At 39.4% G+C, this 21,482-nt stretch overlaps 3 non-coding genes across 3 annotated transcripts; all 3 read right to left on the reverse strand.

Moving 5' to 3' along the window:
* Nucleotides 1-999: 999 nt before the first annotated feature.
* TRNAF-GAA (transfer RNA phenylalanine (anticodon GAA)) lies at nucleotides 1,000-1,072 on the reverse strand. Its single transcript has one exon. It is a non-coding gene; the product is annotated as a tRNA-Phe (tRNA).
* A 1,970-nt stretch (nucleotides 1,073-3,042) lies between these two features.
* Nucleotides 3,043-3,115, reverse strand: TRNAF-GAA (transfer RNA phenylalanine (anticodon GAA)). The gene has a single exon. It is a non-coding gene; the product is annotated as a tRNA-Phe (tRNA).
* Nucleotides 3,116-18,150: 15,035 nt separating this feature from the next.
* Nucleotides 18,151-18,223, reverse strand: TRNAF-AAA (transfer RNA phenylalanine (anticodon AAA)). Its single transcript has one exon. It is a non-coding gene; the product is annotated as a tRNA-Phe (tRNA).
* Between the last annotated feature and the right edge of the window lie 3,259 nt (nucleotides 18,224-21,482).

Below are 21,482 nucleotides of genomic sequence, written 5' to 3' on the forward strand. Positions count from 1 at the left end.
CACGTAACCTTCAGATCTTCAGTCTCACGCTCTCCCAACTGAGCTATCCCCGCTATTGTTCTTTTTGACGCAAAATAAATTATATAGTTCAGATTTTTTCCTGCGTTCTTAATTACATAATTGTTCTGATTTGAACGAAAGTCTACATACATTCATTGAACATTTCAATGACCATGAACAGTTCAATGGTCATTGAATTTCATATTAATTAAATGCCAACATCATCCAACTATGATCATGTTTAATCTATTTAAAGACAATTACTCATTTCACATTATCCAAAAATTCAATTAAACTATACATCATTGTAGATGTTATAACTAGAAATGAATAAGAGGTGCAAGGTGTCAAGCATGAAGGTATACATGTACCTATGTACTAAATACAAGTTTTTGATTCATGATGATGATAACTAGAGAATGTTCTAATAGATAAGGAGATACTATGAAACATTGAAGAAGTATTAGAGGAGTTAAAGTGCATAATGAAATGTTCAATGCCATGATGCAAGTATATAATATTTATGCTTAAATGGAAAATTTAAGATTTTTACTACATGAAAAAAGATACATTGCATACGTGCTTATTGAAAACTCTACCCACCATATCCTTACGAATAGGACTCACTTAAGACCTGGTAAACCAACTTGAAAGTTGACCACAAATTTCAACCTCAGCAGCTAACATATGTTCCATCGATGACTTACCTAACTTGTAAAACATGTCTTATCATTATAATTATATTATTTATCCCGACATCATGCTTTCAAAGCTTGAAGTCCTTTTTTATATTTATGTCAGCTGCACTGTTACTTAGCCAAGCCCGCTTATAGTTTGTTTGATTCTCATCGGAGATTTTGTTGTTATTTGACTTGCTTAAAGTAAAAATATGAAGAAAACAAAAAAATCATCCCAAATATATAGAACATCCGAGCAACACACAAAACTAAGCTTTTAATGAAGAAATACGAGGAGGTTGTATTATTGAAGAAATAAAAATGCGGTGAACGTGGATCGAACACGTGACCTTCAGATCTTCAGTCTGACGCTCTCCCAACTGAGCTATCCCCGCTATTGTTCTTTTTGATGCAAAATGAATTATATAGTTCAAATTTTTTTCCTGTGTTCTTAATTACATAATTGTTCTGATTTGAACCAAAGTCTACATATATTCATTGAACATTTCAATGACCATGAACACTTCAATGGTCATTGAATTTTATATTAATTAAATGCCAACGCCATCCAACTATGATCATGTTTAATCTATTTAAAGGCAATTACTCATTTCACATTATCCAAAAATTCAATTAACCTATACATCATTGTAGATGTTATAACAAGAAATGAATAAGAGGTGCAAGGTGTTAATCATGAAGGTATAAATGTACCTATGTACTAAGTACAAGTTTTTGATTCATGATGATGATAACTAGAGAATGTTCTAATAGATAAGGAGATACTATGAAACATTGAAGAAATATTAGAGGAGTTAAAGTGCAGAATGAAATGTTCAATGCCATGATGCAAGTATATAATATTGATGCTTAAATGGAAAATTTAAGATTTTTACTACATGAAAAAAGATACATTGCATACGTGATTATTGAAAACTCTACCCACCATATCCTTACGAATAGGACTCACTTAAGACCTGGTAAACCAACTTGAAAGTTGACCACAAATTTCAACCTCAGCAACTAACATATGTTCCATCGATGACTTACCTAACTTGTAAAACCTATCTTTTCATTATAATTATATTATTTATCCCGACAACATGCTTTCAAATCTTGTAGTCCTTGTTTATATTTATGTCAGCTTCACTGTTATTTACCCTAGCCCGCTTATAGTTTGTTTGTTTCTCATCGGATATTTTATTGTTATTTGAGTTGTTTAAAGTAAAAATATGAAGAAAACAAAAAACTAAATCATCCCTAATATATAGAACATCCGAGCAACACACAAAACTGAGCTTTTAATGAAGAAATACGAGGAGGTTGTATTATTGAAGAGATAAAAATGCGGTAAATGTGGATCGAACACGTAACCTTCAGATCTTCAGTCTCACGCTCTCCCAACTGAGCTATCCCCGCTATTGTTCTTTTTGACGCAAAATAAATTATATAGTTCAGATTTTTTCCTGCGTTCTTAATTACATAATTGTTCTGATTTGAACGAAAGTCTACATACATTCATTGAACATTTCAATGACCATGAACAGTTCAATGGTCATTGAATTTCATATTAATTAAATGCCAACATCATCCAACTATGATCATGTTTAATCTATTTAAAGACAATTACTCATTTCACATTATCCAAAAATTCAATTAAACTATACATCATTGTAGATGTTATAACTAGAAATGAATAAGAGGTGCAAGGTGTCAAGCATGAAGGTATACATGTACCTATGTACTAAATACAAGTTTTTGATTCATGATGATGATAACTAGAGAATGTTCTAATAGATAAGGAGATACTATGAAACATTGAAGAAGTATTAGAGGAGTTAAAGTGCATAATGAAATGTTCAATGCCATGATGCAAGTATATAATATTTATGCTTAAATGGAAAATTTAAGATTTTTACTACATGAAAAAAGATACATTGCATACGTGCTTATTGAAAACTCTACCCACCATATTCTTACGAATAGGACTCACTTAAGACCTGGTAAACCAACTTGAAAGTTGACCACAAATTTCAACCTCAGCAGCTAACATATGTTCCATCGATGACTTACCTAACTTGTAAAACATGTCTTATCATTATAATTATATTATTTATCCCGACATCATGCTTTCAAAGCTTGAAGTCCTTTTTTATATTTATGTCAGCTGCACTGTTACTTAGCCAAGCCCGCTTATAGTTTGTTTGATTCTCATCGGAGATTTTGTTGTTATTTGACTTGCTTAAAGTAAAAATATGAAGAAAACAAAAAAATCATCCCAAATATATAGAACATCCGAGCAACACACAAAACTTAGCTTTTAATGAAGAAATACGAGGAGGTTGTATTATTGAAGAAATAAAAATGCGGTGAACGTGGATCGAACACGTGACCTTCAGATCTTCAGTCTGACGCTCTCCCAACTGAGCTATCCCCGCTATTGTTCTTTTTGATGCAAAATGAATTATATAGTTCAAATTTTTTTCCTGTGTTATTAATTACATAATTGTTCTGATTTGAACCAAAGTCTACATATATTCATTGAACATTTCAATGACCATGAACACTTCAATGGTCATTGAATTTTATATTAATTAAATGCCAACGCCATCCAACTATGATCATGTTTAATCTATTTAAAGACAATTACTCATTTCACATTATCCAAAAATTCAATTAACCTATACATCATTGTAGATGTTATAACAAGAAATGAATAAGAGGTGCAAGGTGTCAAGCATGAAGGTATAAATGTACCTATGTACTAGGTACAAGTTTTTGATTCATGATGATGATAACTAGAGAATGTTCTAATAGATAAGGAGATACTATGAAACATTGAAGAAATATTAGAGGAGTTAAAGTGCAGAATGAAATGTTCAATGCCATGATGCAAGTATATAATATTGATGCTTAAATGGAAAATTTAAGATTTTTACTACATGAAAAAAGATACATTGCATACGTTATTATTGAAAACTCTACCCACCATATCCTTACGAATAGGAGTCACTTAAGACCTGGTAAACCAACTTGAAAGTTGACCACAAATTTAAACCTCAGCAACTAACATATGTTCCATCGATGATTTACCTAACTTGTAAAACCTATCTTTTCATTAGAATTATATTATTTATCCCGACATCATGCTTTCAAAGCTTGTAGTCCTTGTTTATATTTATGTCAGCTTCACTGTTATTTAGCCTAGCCCGCTTATAGTTTGTTTGTTTCTCATCGGATATTTTGTTGTTATTTGAGTTGTTTAAAGTAAAAATATGAAGAAAACAAAAAACTAAATCATCCTTAATATACAAAACATCCGAGCAACACACAAACTGAGGTTTTAATGAAGAAATACGAGGAGGTTGTATTATTGAAGAGATAAAAATGCGGTGAACGTGGATCGAACACGTGACCTTAAGATCTTCAGTCTGACGCTCTCCCAACTGAGCTATCCCCACTATGTTCTTTTTGACGCAAAATGAATTATATAGTTCATATTTTTTCCTACGTTCTTAATTACATAATTGTTCTGATTTGAACGAAAGTCTACATACATTCATTGAACATTTCAATGACCATGAACACTTCAATGGTTATTGAATTTCATATTAATTAAATGCCAACGCCATCCAACTATGATCATGTTTAATCTATTTAAAGACAATTACTCATTTCACATTATCCAAAAATTCATTTAAACTCTACATCATTGTAGATGTTATAACGAGAAATGAATAAGAGGTGCAAGGTGTCAAGCATGAAGGTATGCATGTACCTATGTACTAAGTACAAGTTTTTGATTCATGATGATGATAACTAGATAATGTTCTAATAGATAAGGAGATATTATGAAACATTGAAGAAATATTAGAGGAGTTAAAGTGCAGAATGAAATGTTCAATGCCATGATGCAAGTATATAATATTGATGCTTATATGGAAAATTTAAGATTTTTACAACATGAAAAAAGATACATTGCATACGTGATTATTGAAAACTCTACCCACCATATCCTTACGAATAGGACTCACTTAAGACCTGGTAAACCTACTTGAAAGTTGACCACAAATTTCAACCTCAGCAGCTAACATATGTTCCATCGATGACTTACCTAACTTGTAAAACCTGTCTTTTCATTATAGTTATATTATTTATCCCGACATCATGCTTTCAAAGCTTGTAGTCCTTGTTTATATTTATTTCAGCTTCACTGTTACTTTGCCTAGCCCGCTTATAGTTTGTTTCTTTCTCATCGGAGATTTTGTTGTTATTTGAGTTGTTTAAAGTAAAAATATGAAGAAAACAAAAAAAAATCATCCATAATATATAGAACATCCGAGCAACACACAAAACTGAGCTTTTAATGAAGAAATACGAGGAGGTTGTATTATTGAAGAAATAAAAATGCGGTAAACGTGGATCGAACACATGACCTTCAGATCTTCATTCTAACGCTCTCCCAACTGAGCTATCCCCGCTATTGTTCTTTTTGATGCAAAATGAATTATATAGTTCAGATTTTTTCCTGCGTTCTTAATTACATAATTGTTCTGATTTGAACCAAAGTCTACATATATTCATTGAACATTTCAATGACCATGAACACTTCAATTGTAACACCGTAAATTTCAAAACAATTTTTCACGTTTTATAAAAACATAATTCATTCATTATTCATAAAAACATCATTGTTTAAAACTCAATTCATAACATATATCAATCCCAAGATCTCATAACATAAAAATCCCGTGTGTGTACTGATCAAGCCGGCGCCTTTCCGCGATCCTCACTAGTACCTGAAACACATAACATTAAACACTCTAAGCACAAGGCTTAGTGAGTTCCCCAAAATACCACATATAACACATATTAGCCACTCGAGGCTATAACTCTATGGGTCCGTGCACCCAAACTCTGTGAACCCTCAGGTTCTAACTCTGTAAACATGCACAACATAAATCACATAGAATAATGCAGTGCAACACATAACACATATACAGCGTACAAACACTGTATCACATAACTCTAGTTACCTACTCAAGGTAAAGTATAGTGAGAAGACTCACCTCAGATATCTCATTAAATCTCTGACTCGGTAAATTCTGGTCTAGCCCCTGCCAAATCACATGAAATAAATACTCTAATTGATACAACCTTCAGGGCTAGGCTAATCTCTTTCTATCTCATCATCCTCTAGGAAGGGTAAAAGACTATTCTACCATTCCGATGACTCTAAGGTCCAAACATTGACTAACCCTAAAAGTCAACGAAGTCAACGGTCAACCTTGACCAAACTCGCCGAGTGCACAACTGTGACTCGGCGAGTCCACACGTGTTCTTCACTCTCCTAGTCCTCATTCAACTCACTGAGTCAACCTCAACTCTGAAAATCATCACTAATCACAATATGTGAAATGTCCCGACCCAACTCGCCGAGTCCGACTCCTGACTCGGCGAGTACCATCGTGCACTCTGTCCTCTAGATTCCCTCTGACTCACCGAGTCGCTTCCCCAACTCAGTGAGTCACCAACTGTGTGATTATCGGGAAAACCCTCGTCCAACTCGTCGAGTCAGCTATTGGACTCAGCGAGTTCATGCCATGCTCAAGCTGAATTGACCTCTTGAGGTCAGATCCGCTTCTCTAAACCATATATCCAGCTTCCTAAAGCATTATAATCATGTAAAGCTAATATCTTGGTGCTCATGCAAAGGCTCAAAGGCCTTATTTGAAGATATGGCCTCTAACATGACATCCTAAGCTCATAACCTCCATTAACACCCATAAAGCTCAAGGGAAAAGGGTCTCTGGACCTCTTTAGGTCCAGATCTACAGCACCAACACGAGAAGGGACCAATTACTCCATATAACCATCCTCTAAAGGGGCTAAAAAGCCCTAACTCTAAGAATTACACCATAAACTGAAGAAGGGTCGAATGAATACCTCAAAATGAAGTCTCTAAGCCCTGGAATCACTGGATTAGCACCCTCTTCAGCCTCCTCTTGTATTGCTCCTCTTCTATTTGCAAACACATTAACAAATGATCAAGAAATGACTCTTTTCCTCTCACAAACGCTCTAGCTCACTTAGGGTTTCTCTCTGGGGTCTGGTAGTCGCAAATGACAGCCATAAGGCCCTTTAAATAGGCCCTAAACCCGAGGAATTAGGGTTTCATTAAACAGTGTGGACTCACCGAGTCCTTGGGGCGACTCGCAGAGTCCAGCCATCCACCCGGATAATGATTCGCGTCTCTACTCGGTGAGTCTACGCATCAACTCGTCGATTTCTTCCATAAAACTTGAAATTCAATGAATAATAAAATACCTAAAATTTCGGATGTTACATCAATGGTCATTGAATTTCATATTAATTAAATACCAACGCCATCCAACTATGATCATGTTTAATCTATTTAAAGACAATTACTCATTTCACATTATCCAAAAATTCATTTAAACTATACATCATTGTAGATGTTATAACAAGAAATGAATAAGAGGTGCAAGGTGTCAAGCATGAAGGTATACATGTACCTATGTACTAAGTACAAGTTTTTGATTCATGATGATGATAACTAGAGAATGTTCTAATAGATAAGGAGATACTATGAAACATTGAAGATGTATTAAAGGAGTTAAAGTGCAGAATGAAATGTTCTATGCCATGATGCAAGTATATAATATTGATGCTTAAATGGAAAATTTAAGATTTTTACTACATGAAAAAAGATACGTTGCATACATGATTATTGAAAACTCTACCCACCATATCCTTACGAATAGGACTCACTTAAGACCTGGTAAACCAACTTGAAAGTTGACCATACATTTCAACCTCTGCAGCTAACATATGTTCCATCGATGACTTACCTAACTTGTAAAACCTATCTTTTCATTATAATTATATTATTTATCCTGACATCATGCTTTCAACACTTGTAGTCCTTGTTTATATTTATGTCAGCTTCACTGTTACATAGCCTAGGCCGCTTATAGCTTGTTTGTTTCTCATCGGAGATTTTGTTGTTATTTGAGTTGTTTAAAGTAAAAAATGAAGAAAACAAAAAAATAAACCATCCCTAATATATAGAACATTCGAGCAACACACAAAACTGAGCTTTTAATGAAGAAATACGAGGAGGTTGTATTATTGAAGAAATAAAAATGCGGTGAACGTGGATCTAACACGTGACCTTCAGATCTTCAGTCTGACGCTCTCCCAACTGAGCTATCCCCGCTATTGTTCTTTTTGATGCAAAATGAATTATATAGTTCATATTTTTTCCTGCATTCTTAATTACATAATTGTTCTGATTTGAACCAAAGTCTACATATATTCATTGAACATATCAATGACCATGAACACTTCAATGGTCATTGAATTTCATATTAATTAAATGCCAACGCCATCCAACTATGATCATGTTTAATCTATTTAAAGACAATTACTCATTTCACATTATCCAAAAATTCAATTAACCTATACATCATTGTAGATGTTATAACAAGAAATGAATAAGAGGTGCAAGGTGTCAAGCATGAAGGTATACAAGTACCTATGTACTAAGTACAAGTTTTTGATTCATGATGATGATAACTAGAGAATGTTCTAATAGATAAGGAGATACTATGAAACATTGAATAAGTATTAAAAGAGTTAAAGTGCAGAATGAAATGTTTAATGCCATGATGCAAGTATATAATATTGATCCTTAAATGGTAAATTTAAGATTTTTACTACATGAAAAAAGATACATTGCATACGTGATTATTGAAAACTCTACCCACCATATCCTTACGAATAGGACTCACTTAAAACCTGGTAAACCAACTTGAAAGTTGACCACAAATTTCAACCTCAGCAGCTAACATATGTTCCATCGATGACTTACCTAACTTGTAAAACCTGTCTTTTCATTATAATTATATTATTTATCCCGACATCAAGCTTTCAAAGCTTGAAGTCCTTGTTTATATTTATGTCAGCTTCACTGTTACTTAGCCTAGGCCGCTTATAGCTTGTTTGTTTCTCATCGGAGATTTTGTTGTTATTTGAGATGTTTAAAGTAAAAAATGAAGAAAACAAAAAAAATAAATCATCCCTAATATATAGAACATCCGAGCAACACACAAAACTGAGCTTTTAATGAAAAAATACGAGGAGGTTGTATTATTGAAGAAATAAAAATGCGGTGAACGTGGATCTAACACGTGACCTTCAGATCTTCAGTCTGACGCTCTCCCAACTGAGCTATCCCCGCTATTGTTCTTTTTGATGCAAAATGAATTATATAGTTCATATTTTTTTCTTGCGTTCTTAGTTACATAATTGTTCTTATTTGAACCAAAGTCTACATATATTCATTGAACATATCAATGACCATGAACACTTCAATGGTCATTGAATTTCATATTAATTAAATGCCAACGCCATCCAACTATGATCATGTTTAATCTATTTAAAGACAATTACTCATTTCACATTATCCAAACATTCAATTAACCTATACATCATTGTAGATGTTATAACAAGAAATGAATAAGAGGTGCAAGGTGTCAAGCATGAAGGTATACATGTACCTATGTACTAAGTACAAGTTTTTGATTCATCATGATGTTAACTAGAGAATGTTCTAATAGATAAGGAGATACTATGAAACATTGAAGAAATATTAGAGGAGTTAAAGTGCAGAATGAAATGTTCAATGCCATGATGCAAGTATATAATATTAATGCTTAAATGGAAAATTTAAGATTTTTACTACATGAAAAAAGATACATTGCATACGTGATTATTGAAAACTCTACCCACCATATCCTTACGAATAGGACTCACTTAAGACCTGGTAAACCAACTTGAAAGTTGACCACAAATTTCAACCTCAGCAGCTAACATATGTTCCATCGATGACTTACCTAACTTGTAAAACCTGTCTTTTCATTATAATTATATTATTTATGTAACAACTCAAATTTTCAAACAAATTTTCGTTTTTTAAAAATAAAGTATTTCCATTCAAAACAAGGCATAAAGAGTTTGTGTATTCTATCAAATACAAATAGTCAAAATCCCAAGATCATAAAAACATTCTCCAGTGTGTATCGATCACGCCGGCGCCTTCCCACGGTCCTCGCTAGTACCTGAAACACATACATAAACAACTATAAGCATAAATGCTTAGTGAGTTCCCCAATATACAACTTACGCACATACGCCTTTCCAGGCCATGACCTTCCGGTCCATGTGTCTCAGGGGACTTCCGTCCCTGCTGGGTAAACCTTTCGGTCCTACCCACGCCGACCTTCCGGTCCATCACACAACATATCGCCTTCCGGCCCATAACATATTGCCTTCCGGCCCATAATATAATCGCCTTCCGGCCCATGACATACATAACACATATAACAAATAATTTACCACATATAGCATACATATCACATTTCATATCTGACCTTCCGGTCACACAGTCAAACCCTTCCGGGTACAGTATAGTGAGAAGACTCACCTCGTAAATGCTGAAAGCTAGCAAATCCTGAAGTCACTCGTGCACAATCCGACGAGCTACAACCTCCCTATAACATCACATATCTCTCATTAACACTTATACTTTATAAGTGTGACTATCCCTAAAGAGGCAGACTTAGGTCAACTCTGGTCAACGGTCAATGGTCAACGGCCAACGGTCAACTCGACCGGACTCGGCGAGTGCCATGGCGACTCGGCGAGTCTAGACGTCCTCCCCGACTTCCCCTGATGTTCCCTTTCTACTCGTCGAGTATCCCTCTTGACTCGACGAGATCCTTGTGGAAGAATCGCGGGGCCACCCCGACTCCACTCGCCGAGTCTGAAGAACAGCTCGACGAGTTCCAGACAATCTCCAAGCTACTCGCCGAGTCTGCTCATCGGACTCGGCGAGTCCACGCCCTGCAGTCGATCAAACTGCTTCCTGAGATAAGTTTCGTCCCGAAATACACAAGCATGGGACCTTCTGGACCTCTAAAGGTCCTAATACAGGATTATAGTCGTTGGGTAACAAGGTACTAATTCATCTAATGACCAAATGGGTTCCATAAACCCTAAATCCATGCACACATCAACATAACAAAAAGGAATCCGAAATATTACCTGAAATATGCCCTCACTGTGTCTCCAAACCGCAGAACTCGAATCCCTTGCTGTTCCTTTAGCCAAAACTCTTCTCCTCCTTGCACAACAATTTCTTCAAAGCCCTAATATCCTTCACTCTTGCTCTAGACGCCCACAGCCGTTTAGGGTTCTTCTCATTCGACTAAAGACGGACAATGACGGCCTATAAGTGCATTATATACGACCCAAACCTGAACGGTTAGGGTTTTCGCTAAACAGTGTAGACTCGCCGAGTCCATATCGGACTCGTCGAGTCCAGTCGCGAACCCGCAACCAAGTCTGCGATCCTACTCGGCGAGTCTAGGCTCCGACTCGCCGAGTCCCCTCGTAACTAACCCAAAAACATAATTTAACAATACCTGAGATTTCGGGCTATTACAATTCTCCCCCACTTGGATTAGACTTCGCCCTCGAAGTCTCACTCTGAAAATAGTTCCGGATGCTGCTCCCGCATCTCACATTCCGGCTCCCAAGTCATTTCCGACCTCTTACGGTGTTGCCACTGAACCAACACCAGAGGTACTTCCTTGTTCCTCATAACCTTGATCTTCCGATCCCTGATGGCCACTGGTCTCTCGGCATAATTCAGGCTCGCATCCACCTGAATATCCTCCAATGGAACCACTGCCGACTCATCGGTTATGCACTTCCTCAATTGCGACACATGAAAAGTGTCGTGGATCTGTCCCAACTCCGCTGGCAACTCCAACCGATAAGCTACCCGGCCTATCCTTGCAATCACACGAAATGGCCCAATATACCGGGGCCCCAACTTGCCCCTCTTCCTGAATCGAATCACTCCTTTCCAAGGGGAGACCTTCAGGAGAACGAAGTCGCCGACCTGAAATTCAAGCTCGGATCGGCGCCTGTCTGCATAACTCTTCTGTCGGCTCTGGGTAGTCAATAACCTCTGCCTAACTTGCTGAATCTGCTCTGTCGTCTAAAGCACGATCTCCGTGCTGCCCATCACTCTCTGTCCCACCTCTCCCCAGCAAATGGGGGTCCGACATCTCCTACCATACAACAGCTCAAAAGGTGGCATACCAATGCTCGAATGATGGCTGTTGTTGTAGGAAAACTATGCCAAAGGTAAATACGCATCCCAACTACCCCCGAAGTCTAACACACACGCCCGGAGCATGTCCTCCAGCGTCTGAATCGTCCGCTCGCTCTGATCGTCTGTCTGGGGATGGTATGCGGTACTAAAATGCAATTTAGTACCCAGCTCCTCATGAAATTTCTTCCAGAACCTGGAAGTGAAACGCACATCACGGTCTGAAACAATCGAGATCGGTACCCCATGCCGAGATACTACCTCTCTCACATATATCTCCGCCAACTTCTCCGCTGAAGAACTCTCACTGATGGCAAGGAAGTGTGCACTCTTCGTCAACCTATCCACAATCACCCAAATTGCATCAACTCCCCTGGCAGTCCTCGGCAATTTGGTGATGAAATCCATAGTGATTTGTTCCCACTTCCACTCGGGGATCTCCAATGGCTGTAACTTGCCGTGCGGTCTCTAGTGCTCGGCCTTAACCCTACGGCAGGTCAAGCACCTCTCAACGAACCATGCAACGTCCCTCTTCATGCAGGGCCACCAATACTCTTTCCTCAAGTCCAAATACATCTTCGTAGCACCGGGATGGATCGAGAATTTCGATCTATGAGCCTCTTCCATCAAAGTAATACGCGTCCCGCCCACAAACGGTACCCAAATCCGACCCTGAAATGTCATAAGCCCTCGCCCATCCTTAACGAACTCTGAAATTAACCCCACAACCCGCTCTTTCTTCTGCATTTCCGGTCGCACAGCTTCAGCCTGTGCCCCATGAATAGCATCCAATACAGGAGTCATCACAGTCAGTCTCAAGCATACATCTCGCAATGGAGTGCTCTCCGCTTTGCGGCTCAACGCGTCGGCTACCACATTAGCCTTACCTGGGTGGTACAGGATCTCACAATCATAATCCTTGACCACATCCAACCACCTCCTCTGACGCATATTTAGGTTGGGCTGATCCATCAAATACTTCAAGCTCTTATGGTCCGTATATATTGTACATCGAACCCCATACAGGTAGTGACGCCAAATCTTGAGAGCGAATACTACTGCCCCCAACTCTAAATCATGCGTGGGATATCTCGCCTCATGAGGCTTCAGCTGCCTCGACGCATACGCTATCACATGACCCCTCTACATCAACACTGCACCCAGTCCCGAAATCGATGCGTCGCAATATACTACAAAATCTTCCATCCCTTCCGGGAGGGCTAATACCGGGGCTTCGCACAATCTCTGGCGGAGTATCTCAAAGGAGGTCTGCTGCTCGGGCCCCCATGAGAATGCAACACCCTTCCGGGTCAATCTGGTGAGTGGCACTGCGATCTTGGAGAAATCCTTGATAAATCTCCGATAATACCCTGCCAACCCAAGGAAGCTCCTGATCTCAGAAGGTGACTTCGGCACTTCCCAACTCATCACCGCCTCAACCTTGGCCGGATCGACCAATATCCCTTTCTGATTAACAACATGTCCTAGAAATTGGACCTCCCGCAACCAGAAGTCACATTTGGAGAACTTTGCATAAAGCTTCTCTGACCTCAATACCTCAAGGACCTCCCTCAAATGCTCCTCATGCTGCTCTCTAGATCTAGAATACACCAGAATGTCGTCGATAAATACAATCACTGATCGATCCAACATCGGCCTGCATACCCTGTTCATGAGATCCATGAACACAGCCGGGGCATTGGTGAGCCCGAAAGGCATCACCACAAACTCATAATGCCCATATCGCGTCCTAAACGCTGTCTTATGGACATCCCCATCCCGCACCCTCACCTGATGGTACCCTGACCTCAGATCGATCTTGGAAAACCAAGACGCTCCCTGCAACTGATCGAATAAGTCATCGATCCTCGGTAACGGGTAACGGTTCTTGACCGTCAACTTGTTCAACTCCCGGTAATCAATGCACATCCGGTGTGAACCATCCTTCTTCTTGACGAATAGAATAGGTGCTCCCCACGGCGAGCTGCTCGGCCGAATGAATCCCTTCCCCAGCAACTCCTGGAGCTGCGAGGACAACTCTTGCATCTCTGGAGGTGCAAGACGATAAGGCACTTTAGCAATAGGCGCGGCCCCCAGAACCAGATCGATACCAAACTCTACTTGCCTCACAGGAGGTACTCCCGGCAGCTCCTCGGGAAAAACATCTGGAAACTCACGCACCACAGGGACCTCCTCAACTGACTTCGGTCTCTCGGAAACCATCCGCGTATCCATCACATACGCCACAAAACCCTTACAGCCCTGCTGTAGACACTGCCTCGCCCTAGTGGCCGAACAAAAAGCTGATCCCAAACGGGTACCCTCGCCGTACACCGAAAGAACTCCCCCACTATGGTTTCGTATAGTCACCAACTGACGCTCACAGTCGATGACAGCGCCGAATCGGCTCAACCAGTCCATGCCCACGATGACACAGACATCACCCATCGCAATAGGAATCAGGTCAATCGGGAATTCAACCCCGAAAATCTCTAGCACAGATCACTTTCTCGTCAGCTATAGAAACTCTCAAAGGTCGACTCAACGACTCACGACTAGCGCTGATATGCTGACTAAAGGCTAAGGACACAAAGGACCTACTCGCACCCGAGTCAAATAACACTAAGGCAGGCACAGAGTTCACAAGGAAAGTACCTACGCATATAATAACATAAGCATAACATCTCGACATTAAAATAAATACATGAATTACAACATACCTGCCACGACATCGGGCGCAGCGCGGACCTCCTCCGCAGTCAGTTGAAAGGCTCTTCTCCGAGCCCTCGGGGCCTCGGCCTTCACCGGTCGAGTCGCAGTAGCTCCGGTAGCAGGTGCAGATCCCTGAAGAAGCTGAGGGCACTCGGCCTTCCTATGGCCAGTCTGGTTGCAATGAAAGCAAACCGTCAATCCCTTGGGGCACTTCCTAGCAATGTGCCCCTCCTTGCCACACTTGTAGCAAGCACCAGATCGACATACCCCATCATGACTCTTGCCGCACTTCCCGCAAGTGCGACCCTTCGAACCTCCTGTCCTCGAATCGGCGGACTTTATCCGCTTGGCTGCCGGCTGGGACTGAGCCGGTCGCCGGTCCACCCGCTGAGACTCGGCCTCCTCCCTGGCCTGGGTCTCCAACTCGATCTCGCGCTTCCTGGCATTCGCCTGAAGCTCCGCAAAAGTATGGTAAGTGGAGTTTGACACAAACTCCCGGATATCCCTCCTCAAGACACCCAAGTACCGGCTCATCCGAGCCTGCTCTGTGGACACCAGCTCGGGGCAAAACATCGCCCTCTCATGAAACTTCCGCGTGATCACCGCCACCGAATCTGTACCCTGCTTGAGGGTTAAGAACTCCTGAACCAATCGTTCCCGCTCCACCGGGGGAACGTACTCATCCCTGAACATGGCAGTAAACCCCTCCCATGTCACCGCTGTAGTCTCTGCCAAAGTGAAGTTCGCCGTCACGAACTTCCACCAGTCCTTCGCTCCCAGACGGAGCTGGTTCAAAGCGAACCGTACCCTCAGGTGCTTCGGGCATGAACAAGTGTAGAAGCACCCCTCTATGTCCGCGATCCACCTCATCGCAGCAATCGGATCCTGCGTCCCATCGAACTCCGGTGGCTTCGTGTTGCTGAACTCTCGGAACAGCAACGAGTCACCCCCCTGTGGCCTAGCAGCGGCCACAGCTGCGGTAACTGCAGCGGTTGCAGCCTCAGTCAATGTGGCGTACCGCTCATCGAATGTCTCCATCAGGGTGGTCTTAATAGACCCAAACATCTCCGGGATCTCAGCCCGGATCGCCGCCGCTACCTCCTCGTGAATCATCTGACGAATCTCCTCGTCACTCACACCGCTCGTACTCGCTCCGTGGTGTGGTCTAACCATGATGTCTCTGAAATACAACATAAAACTATCAGAGACTCCATCGAGTGTATTTGCACTCGATAACGCAACCCTACTCAGTCTCCGATATCCAGGGATTCGTACTTGGGTCTCCCACTGACCCGGTGTCTTCGGTAGTACGGGCCCAATACTACCGACCACACCGCATCAGCATTCATCCCAAGTCTTCCTCCCCAAACCCCGGATAGTGAGTACTCTACTTCTGATATGCACTATCTACCCGCATACTAGCAAAGCATCTCATATCGGCAAACTTCCCTAGACTAAGGCATCACAAATCAGGCCACTCTAGTCCTATCATGAATACCTAGTCTTCTAGCATGCATAAAAATTTATATCATATAACATTGTAAGGTATTTTGGGGATCTTTACCGTTCGGGCGCTGACTGATCGTACACACTGCTTCTTTCTTGCTTACCACACAACCATTTACAAAAGTTTACGCCTTTATTTAAAAAGTTTTCCTCAAATCCTCGGTTTGAGTTCAGTTACTCCCGAAGGTGCACCCGAATCCCTCAAACCAAGGCTCTGATACCAATTGTAACAACTCAAATTTTCAAACAAATTTTCGTTTTTTAAAAATAAAGTATTTCCATTCAAAACAAGGCATAAAGAGTTTGAGTATTCTATCAAATACAAATAGTCAAAATCCCAAGATCATAAAAACATTCTCCAGTGTGTATCGATCACGCCGGCGCCTTCCCACGGTCCTCGCTAGTACCTGAAACACATACATAAACAACTATAAGCATAAATGCTTAGTGAGTTCCCCAATATACAACTTACGCACATACGCCTTTCCAGGCCATGACCTTCCGGTCCATGTGTCTCAGGGGACTTCCGTCCCTGCTGGGTAAACCTTCCGGTCCTACCCACGCCGACCTTCCGGTCCATCACACAACATATCGCCTTCCGGCCCATAACATATTGCCTTCCGGCCCATAATATAATCGCCTTCCGGCCCATGACATACATAACACATATAACAAATAATTTACCACATATAGCATACATATCACATATCATATCTGACCTTCCGGTCACACAGTCAAACCCTTCCAGGTACAGTATAGTGAGAAGACTCACCTCGTAAATGCTGAAAGCTAGCAAATCCTGAAGTCACTCGTGCACAATCCGACGAGCTACAACCTCCCTATAACATCACATATCTCTCATTAACACTTATACCTTATAAGTGTGACTATCCCTAAAGAGGCAGACTTAGGTCAACTCTGGTCAACGGTCAATGGTCAACGGTCAACGGTCAACTCGACCGGACTCGGCGAGTGCCATGGCGACTCGGCGAGTCTAGACGTCCTCCCCGACTTCCCCTGATGTTCCCTTTCTACTCGTCGAGTATCCCTCTTGACTCGACGAGATCCTTGTGGAAAAATCGCGGGGCCACCCCGACTCCACTCGCCGAGTCTGAAGAACAGCTCGACGAGTTCCAGACAATCTCCAAGCTACTCGCCGAGTCTGCTCATCGGACTCGGCGAGTCCACGCCATGCAGTCGATCAAACTGCTTCCTGAGATAAGTTTCGTCCCGAAATACACAAGCATGGGACCTTCTGGACCTCTAAAGGTCCTAATACATGATTATAGTCGTTGGGTAACAAGGTACTAATTCATCTAATCACCAAATGGGTTCCATAAACCCTAAATCCATGCACACATCAACATAACAGAAAGGAATCCGAAATATTACCTGAAATATGCCCTCACTGTGTCTCCAAACCGCAGAACTCGAATCCCTTGATGTTCCTTTAGCCAAAACTCTTCTCCTCCTTGCACAACAATTTCTTCAAAGCCCTAATATCCTTCACTCTTGCTCTAGACGCCCACAGCCGTTTAGGGTTCTTCTCAGTCGACTAAAGACGGACAATGACGGCCTATAAGTGCATTATATACGACCCAAACCTGAACGGTTAGGGTTTTCGCTAAACAGCGTAGACTCGCCGAGTCCATATCGGACTCGTCGAGTCCAGTCGCGAACCCGCGACCAAGTCTGCGATCCTACTCGGCGAGTCTAGGCTCCGACTCGCCGAGTCCCCTCTTAACTCACCCAAAAACATAATTTAACAATACCTGAGATTCCGGGCTGTTACAATTTATCCCGACATCAAGCTTTCAAAGCTTGTAGTCCTTGTTTATATTTATGTCAGCTTCACTGTTACTTAGCCTAGGCCGCTTATAGCTTGTTTGTTTCTCATCAGAGATTTTGTTGTTATTTGAGATGTTTAAAGTAAAAAATCAAGAAAACAAAAAAAAATAAATCATCCCTAATATATAGAACATCCGAGCAACACACAAAACTGAGCTTTTAATGAAAAAATACGAGGAGGTTGTATTATTGAAGAAATAAAAATGCGGTGAACGTGGATCTAACACGTGACCTTCAGATCTTTAGTCTGACGCTCTCCCAACTGAGCTATCCCCGCTATTGTTCTTTTTGATGCAAAATGAATTATATAGTTCATATTTTTTCTTGCGTTCTTAATTACATAATTGTTCTGATTTGAACCAAAGTCTACATATATTCATTGAACATATCAATGACCATGAACACTTCAATGGTCATTGAATTTCATATTAATTAAATGCCAACGCCATCCAACTATGATCATGTTTAATCTATTTAAAGACAATTACTCATTTCACATTATCCAAAAATTCAATTAACCTATACATCGTTATAGATGTTATAACAAGAAATGAATAAGAGGTGCAAGGTGTCAAGCATGAAGGTATACATGTACCTATGTACTAAGTACATGTTTTTGATTCATGATGATGATAACTAGAGAATGTTCTGATAGATAAGGAGATACTATGAAACATTGAAGAAGTATTAAAGGAGTTAAAGTGCAGAATGAAATGTTCAATGCCATGATGCAAGTATATAATATTGATGCTTAAATGGAAAATTTAAGATTTTTACTACATGAAAAAAGATACATTGCATACGTGATTATTGAAAACTCTACCCACCATATCCTTACGAATAGGACTCACTTAAGACCTGGTAAACCAACTTGAAAGTTGACCACAAATTTCAACCTCAGCAGCTAACATATGTTCCATCAATGACTTACCTAACTTGTAAAACCTGTCTTTTCATTATAATTATATTATTTATCCCGACATCAAGCTTTCAAAGCTTGTAGACCTTGTTTATATTTATGTCAGCTTCACTGTTACTTAGCCTAGGCCGCTTATAGCTTGTTTGTTTCTCATCGGAGATTTTGTTGTTATTTGAGATGTTTAAAGTAAAAAATGAAGAAAACAAAAAAAATAAATCATCCTTAAAATATAGAACATCCGAGCAACACACAAAACTGAGCTTTTAATGAAAAAATACGAGGAGGTTGTATTATTGAAGAAATAAAAATGCGGTGAACGTGGATCTAACACGTGACCTTCAGATCTTCAGTCTGATGCTCTCCAAACTAAGCTATCCCCGCTATTGTTCTTTTTGATGCAAAATGAATTATATAGTTCATATTTTTTCCTGCGTTCTTAATTACATAATTGTTCTGATTTGAACCAAAGTCTACATATATTCATTGAACATATCAATGACCATGAACACTTCAATGGTCATTGAATTTCATATTAATTAAATGCCAACGCCATCCAACTATGATCATGTTTAATCTATTTAAAGACAATTACTCATTTCACATTATCCAAAAATTCAATTAACCTATACATCATTATAGATGTTATAACAAGAAATGAATAAGAGGTGCAAGGTGTCAAGCATGAAGGTATACAAGTACCTATGTACTAAGTACAAGTTTTTGATTCATGATGATGATAACTAGAGAATGTTCTAATAGATAAGGAGATACTATGAAACATTGAAGAAGTATTAAAGGAGTTAAAGTGTAGAATGAAATGTTCAATGCCATGATGCAAGTATATAATATTGATGCTTAAATGGAAAAGTTAAGATTTTTACTACATGAAAAAAGATACATTGCGTACGTGATTATTGAAAACTCTACCCACCATATCCTTACGAATAGGACTCACTTAAGACCTGGTAAACCAACTTGAAAGTTGACCACAAATTTCAACCTCAGCAGCTAACATATGTTCCATCGATGACTTGCCTAACTTGTAAAACCTGTCTTTTCATTATAATTATATTATTTATCCCGACATCAAGCTTTCAAAGCTTGTAGACCTTGTTTATATTTATGTCAGCTTCACTGTTACTTAGTCTAGGCCGCTTATAGCTTGTTTGTTTCTCATCGGAGATTTTGTTGTTATTTGAGATGTTTAAAGTAAAAAATGAAGAAAACAAAAAAAATAAATCATCCTTAAAATATAGAACATCCGAGCAACACACAAAACTGAGCTTTTAATGAAAAAATACGAGGAGGTTGTATTATTGAAGAAATAAAAATGCGGTGAACGTGGATCTAACACGTGACCTTCAGATCTTCAGTCTGATGCTCTCCCAACTAAGCTATCCCCGCTATTGTTCTTTTTGATGCAAAATGAATTATATAGTTCATATTTTTTCCTGCGTTCTTAATTACATAATTGTTCTGATTTGAACCAAAGTCTACATATATTCATTGAACATATCAATGACCATGAACACTTCAATGGTCATTGAATTTCATATTAATTAAATGCCAACGCCATCCAACTATGATCATGTTTAATCTATTTAAAGACAATTACTCATTTCACATTATCCAAAAATTCAATTAACCTATACATCATTGTAGATGTTATAACAAGAAATGAATAAGAGGTGCAAGGTGTCAAGCATGAAGGTATACAAGTACCTATGTACTAAGTACAAGTTTTTGATTCATGATGATGATAACTAGAGAATGTTCTAATAGATAAGGAGATACTATGAAACAGTGAAGAAGTATTAAAGGAGTTAAAGTGCAGAATTAAATGTTCAATGCCATGATGCAAGTATATAATATTGATGCTTAAATGGAAAAGTTAAGATTTTTACTACATGAAAAAAGATACATTGCGTACGTGATTATTGAAAACTCTACCCACCATATCCTTACGAATAGGACTCACTTAAGACCTGGTAAACCAACTTGAAACTTGACCACAAATTTCAACCTCAGCAGCTAACATATGTTCCATCATTGACTTACCTAGCTTGTAAAACCTGTCTTTTCATTATAATTATATTATTTATCCCGACATCAAGCTTTCAAAGCTAGTAGTCCTTGTTTATATTTATGTCAGCTTCATTGTTACTTAGCCTAGGCCGCTTATAGCTTGTTTGTTTTTCATCGGAGAGTTTCTTGTTATTTGAGATGTTTAAAGTAAAAAATGAAGAAAACAAAAAAAATAAATCATCCCTAATATATAGAACATCCGAGCAACACACAAAACTGAGCTTTTAATGAAAAAATACGAGGAGGTTGTATTATTGAAGAAATAAAAATGCGGTGAGCGTGGATCTAACACGTGACCTTCAGATCTTCAGTCTGACGCTCTCCCAACTGAGCTATCCCCGCTATTGTTCTTTTTGATGCAAAATGAATTATATAGTTCATATTTTTTCCTGCGTTCTTAATTACATAATTGTTCTGATTTGAACCAAAGTCTACATATATTCATTGAACATATCAATGACCATGAACACTTCAATCGTCATTGAATTTCATATTAATTAAATGCCAACGCCATCCAACTATGATCATGTTT

This window comes from Lactuca serriola, chromosome 5 (assembly GCF_051521515.1).
Source record: "Lactuca serriola cultivar US96UC23 chromosome 5, Lser_US96UC23_V15, whole genome shotgun sequence".
Lineage (NCBI taxonomy): Eukaryota > Viridiplantae > Streptophyta > Magnoliopsida > Asterales > Asteraceae > Lactuca > Lactuca serriola.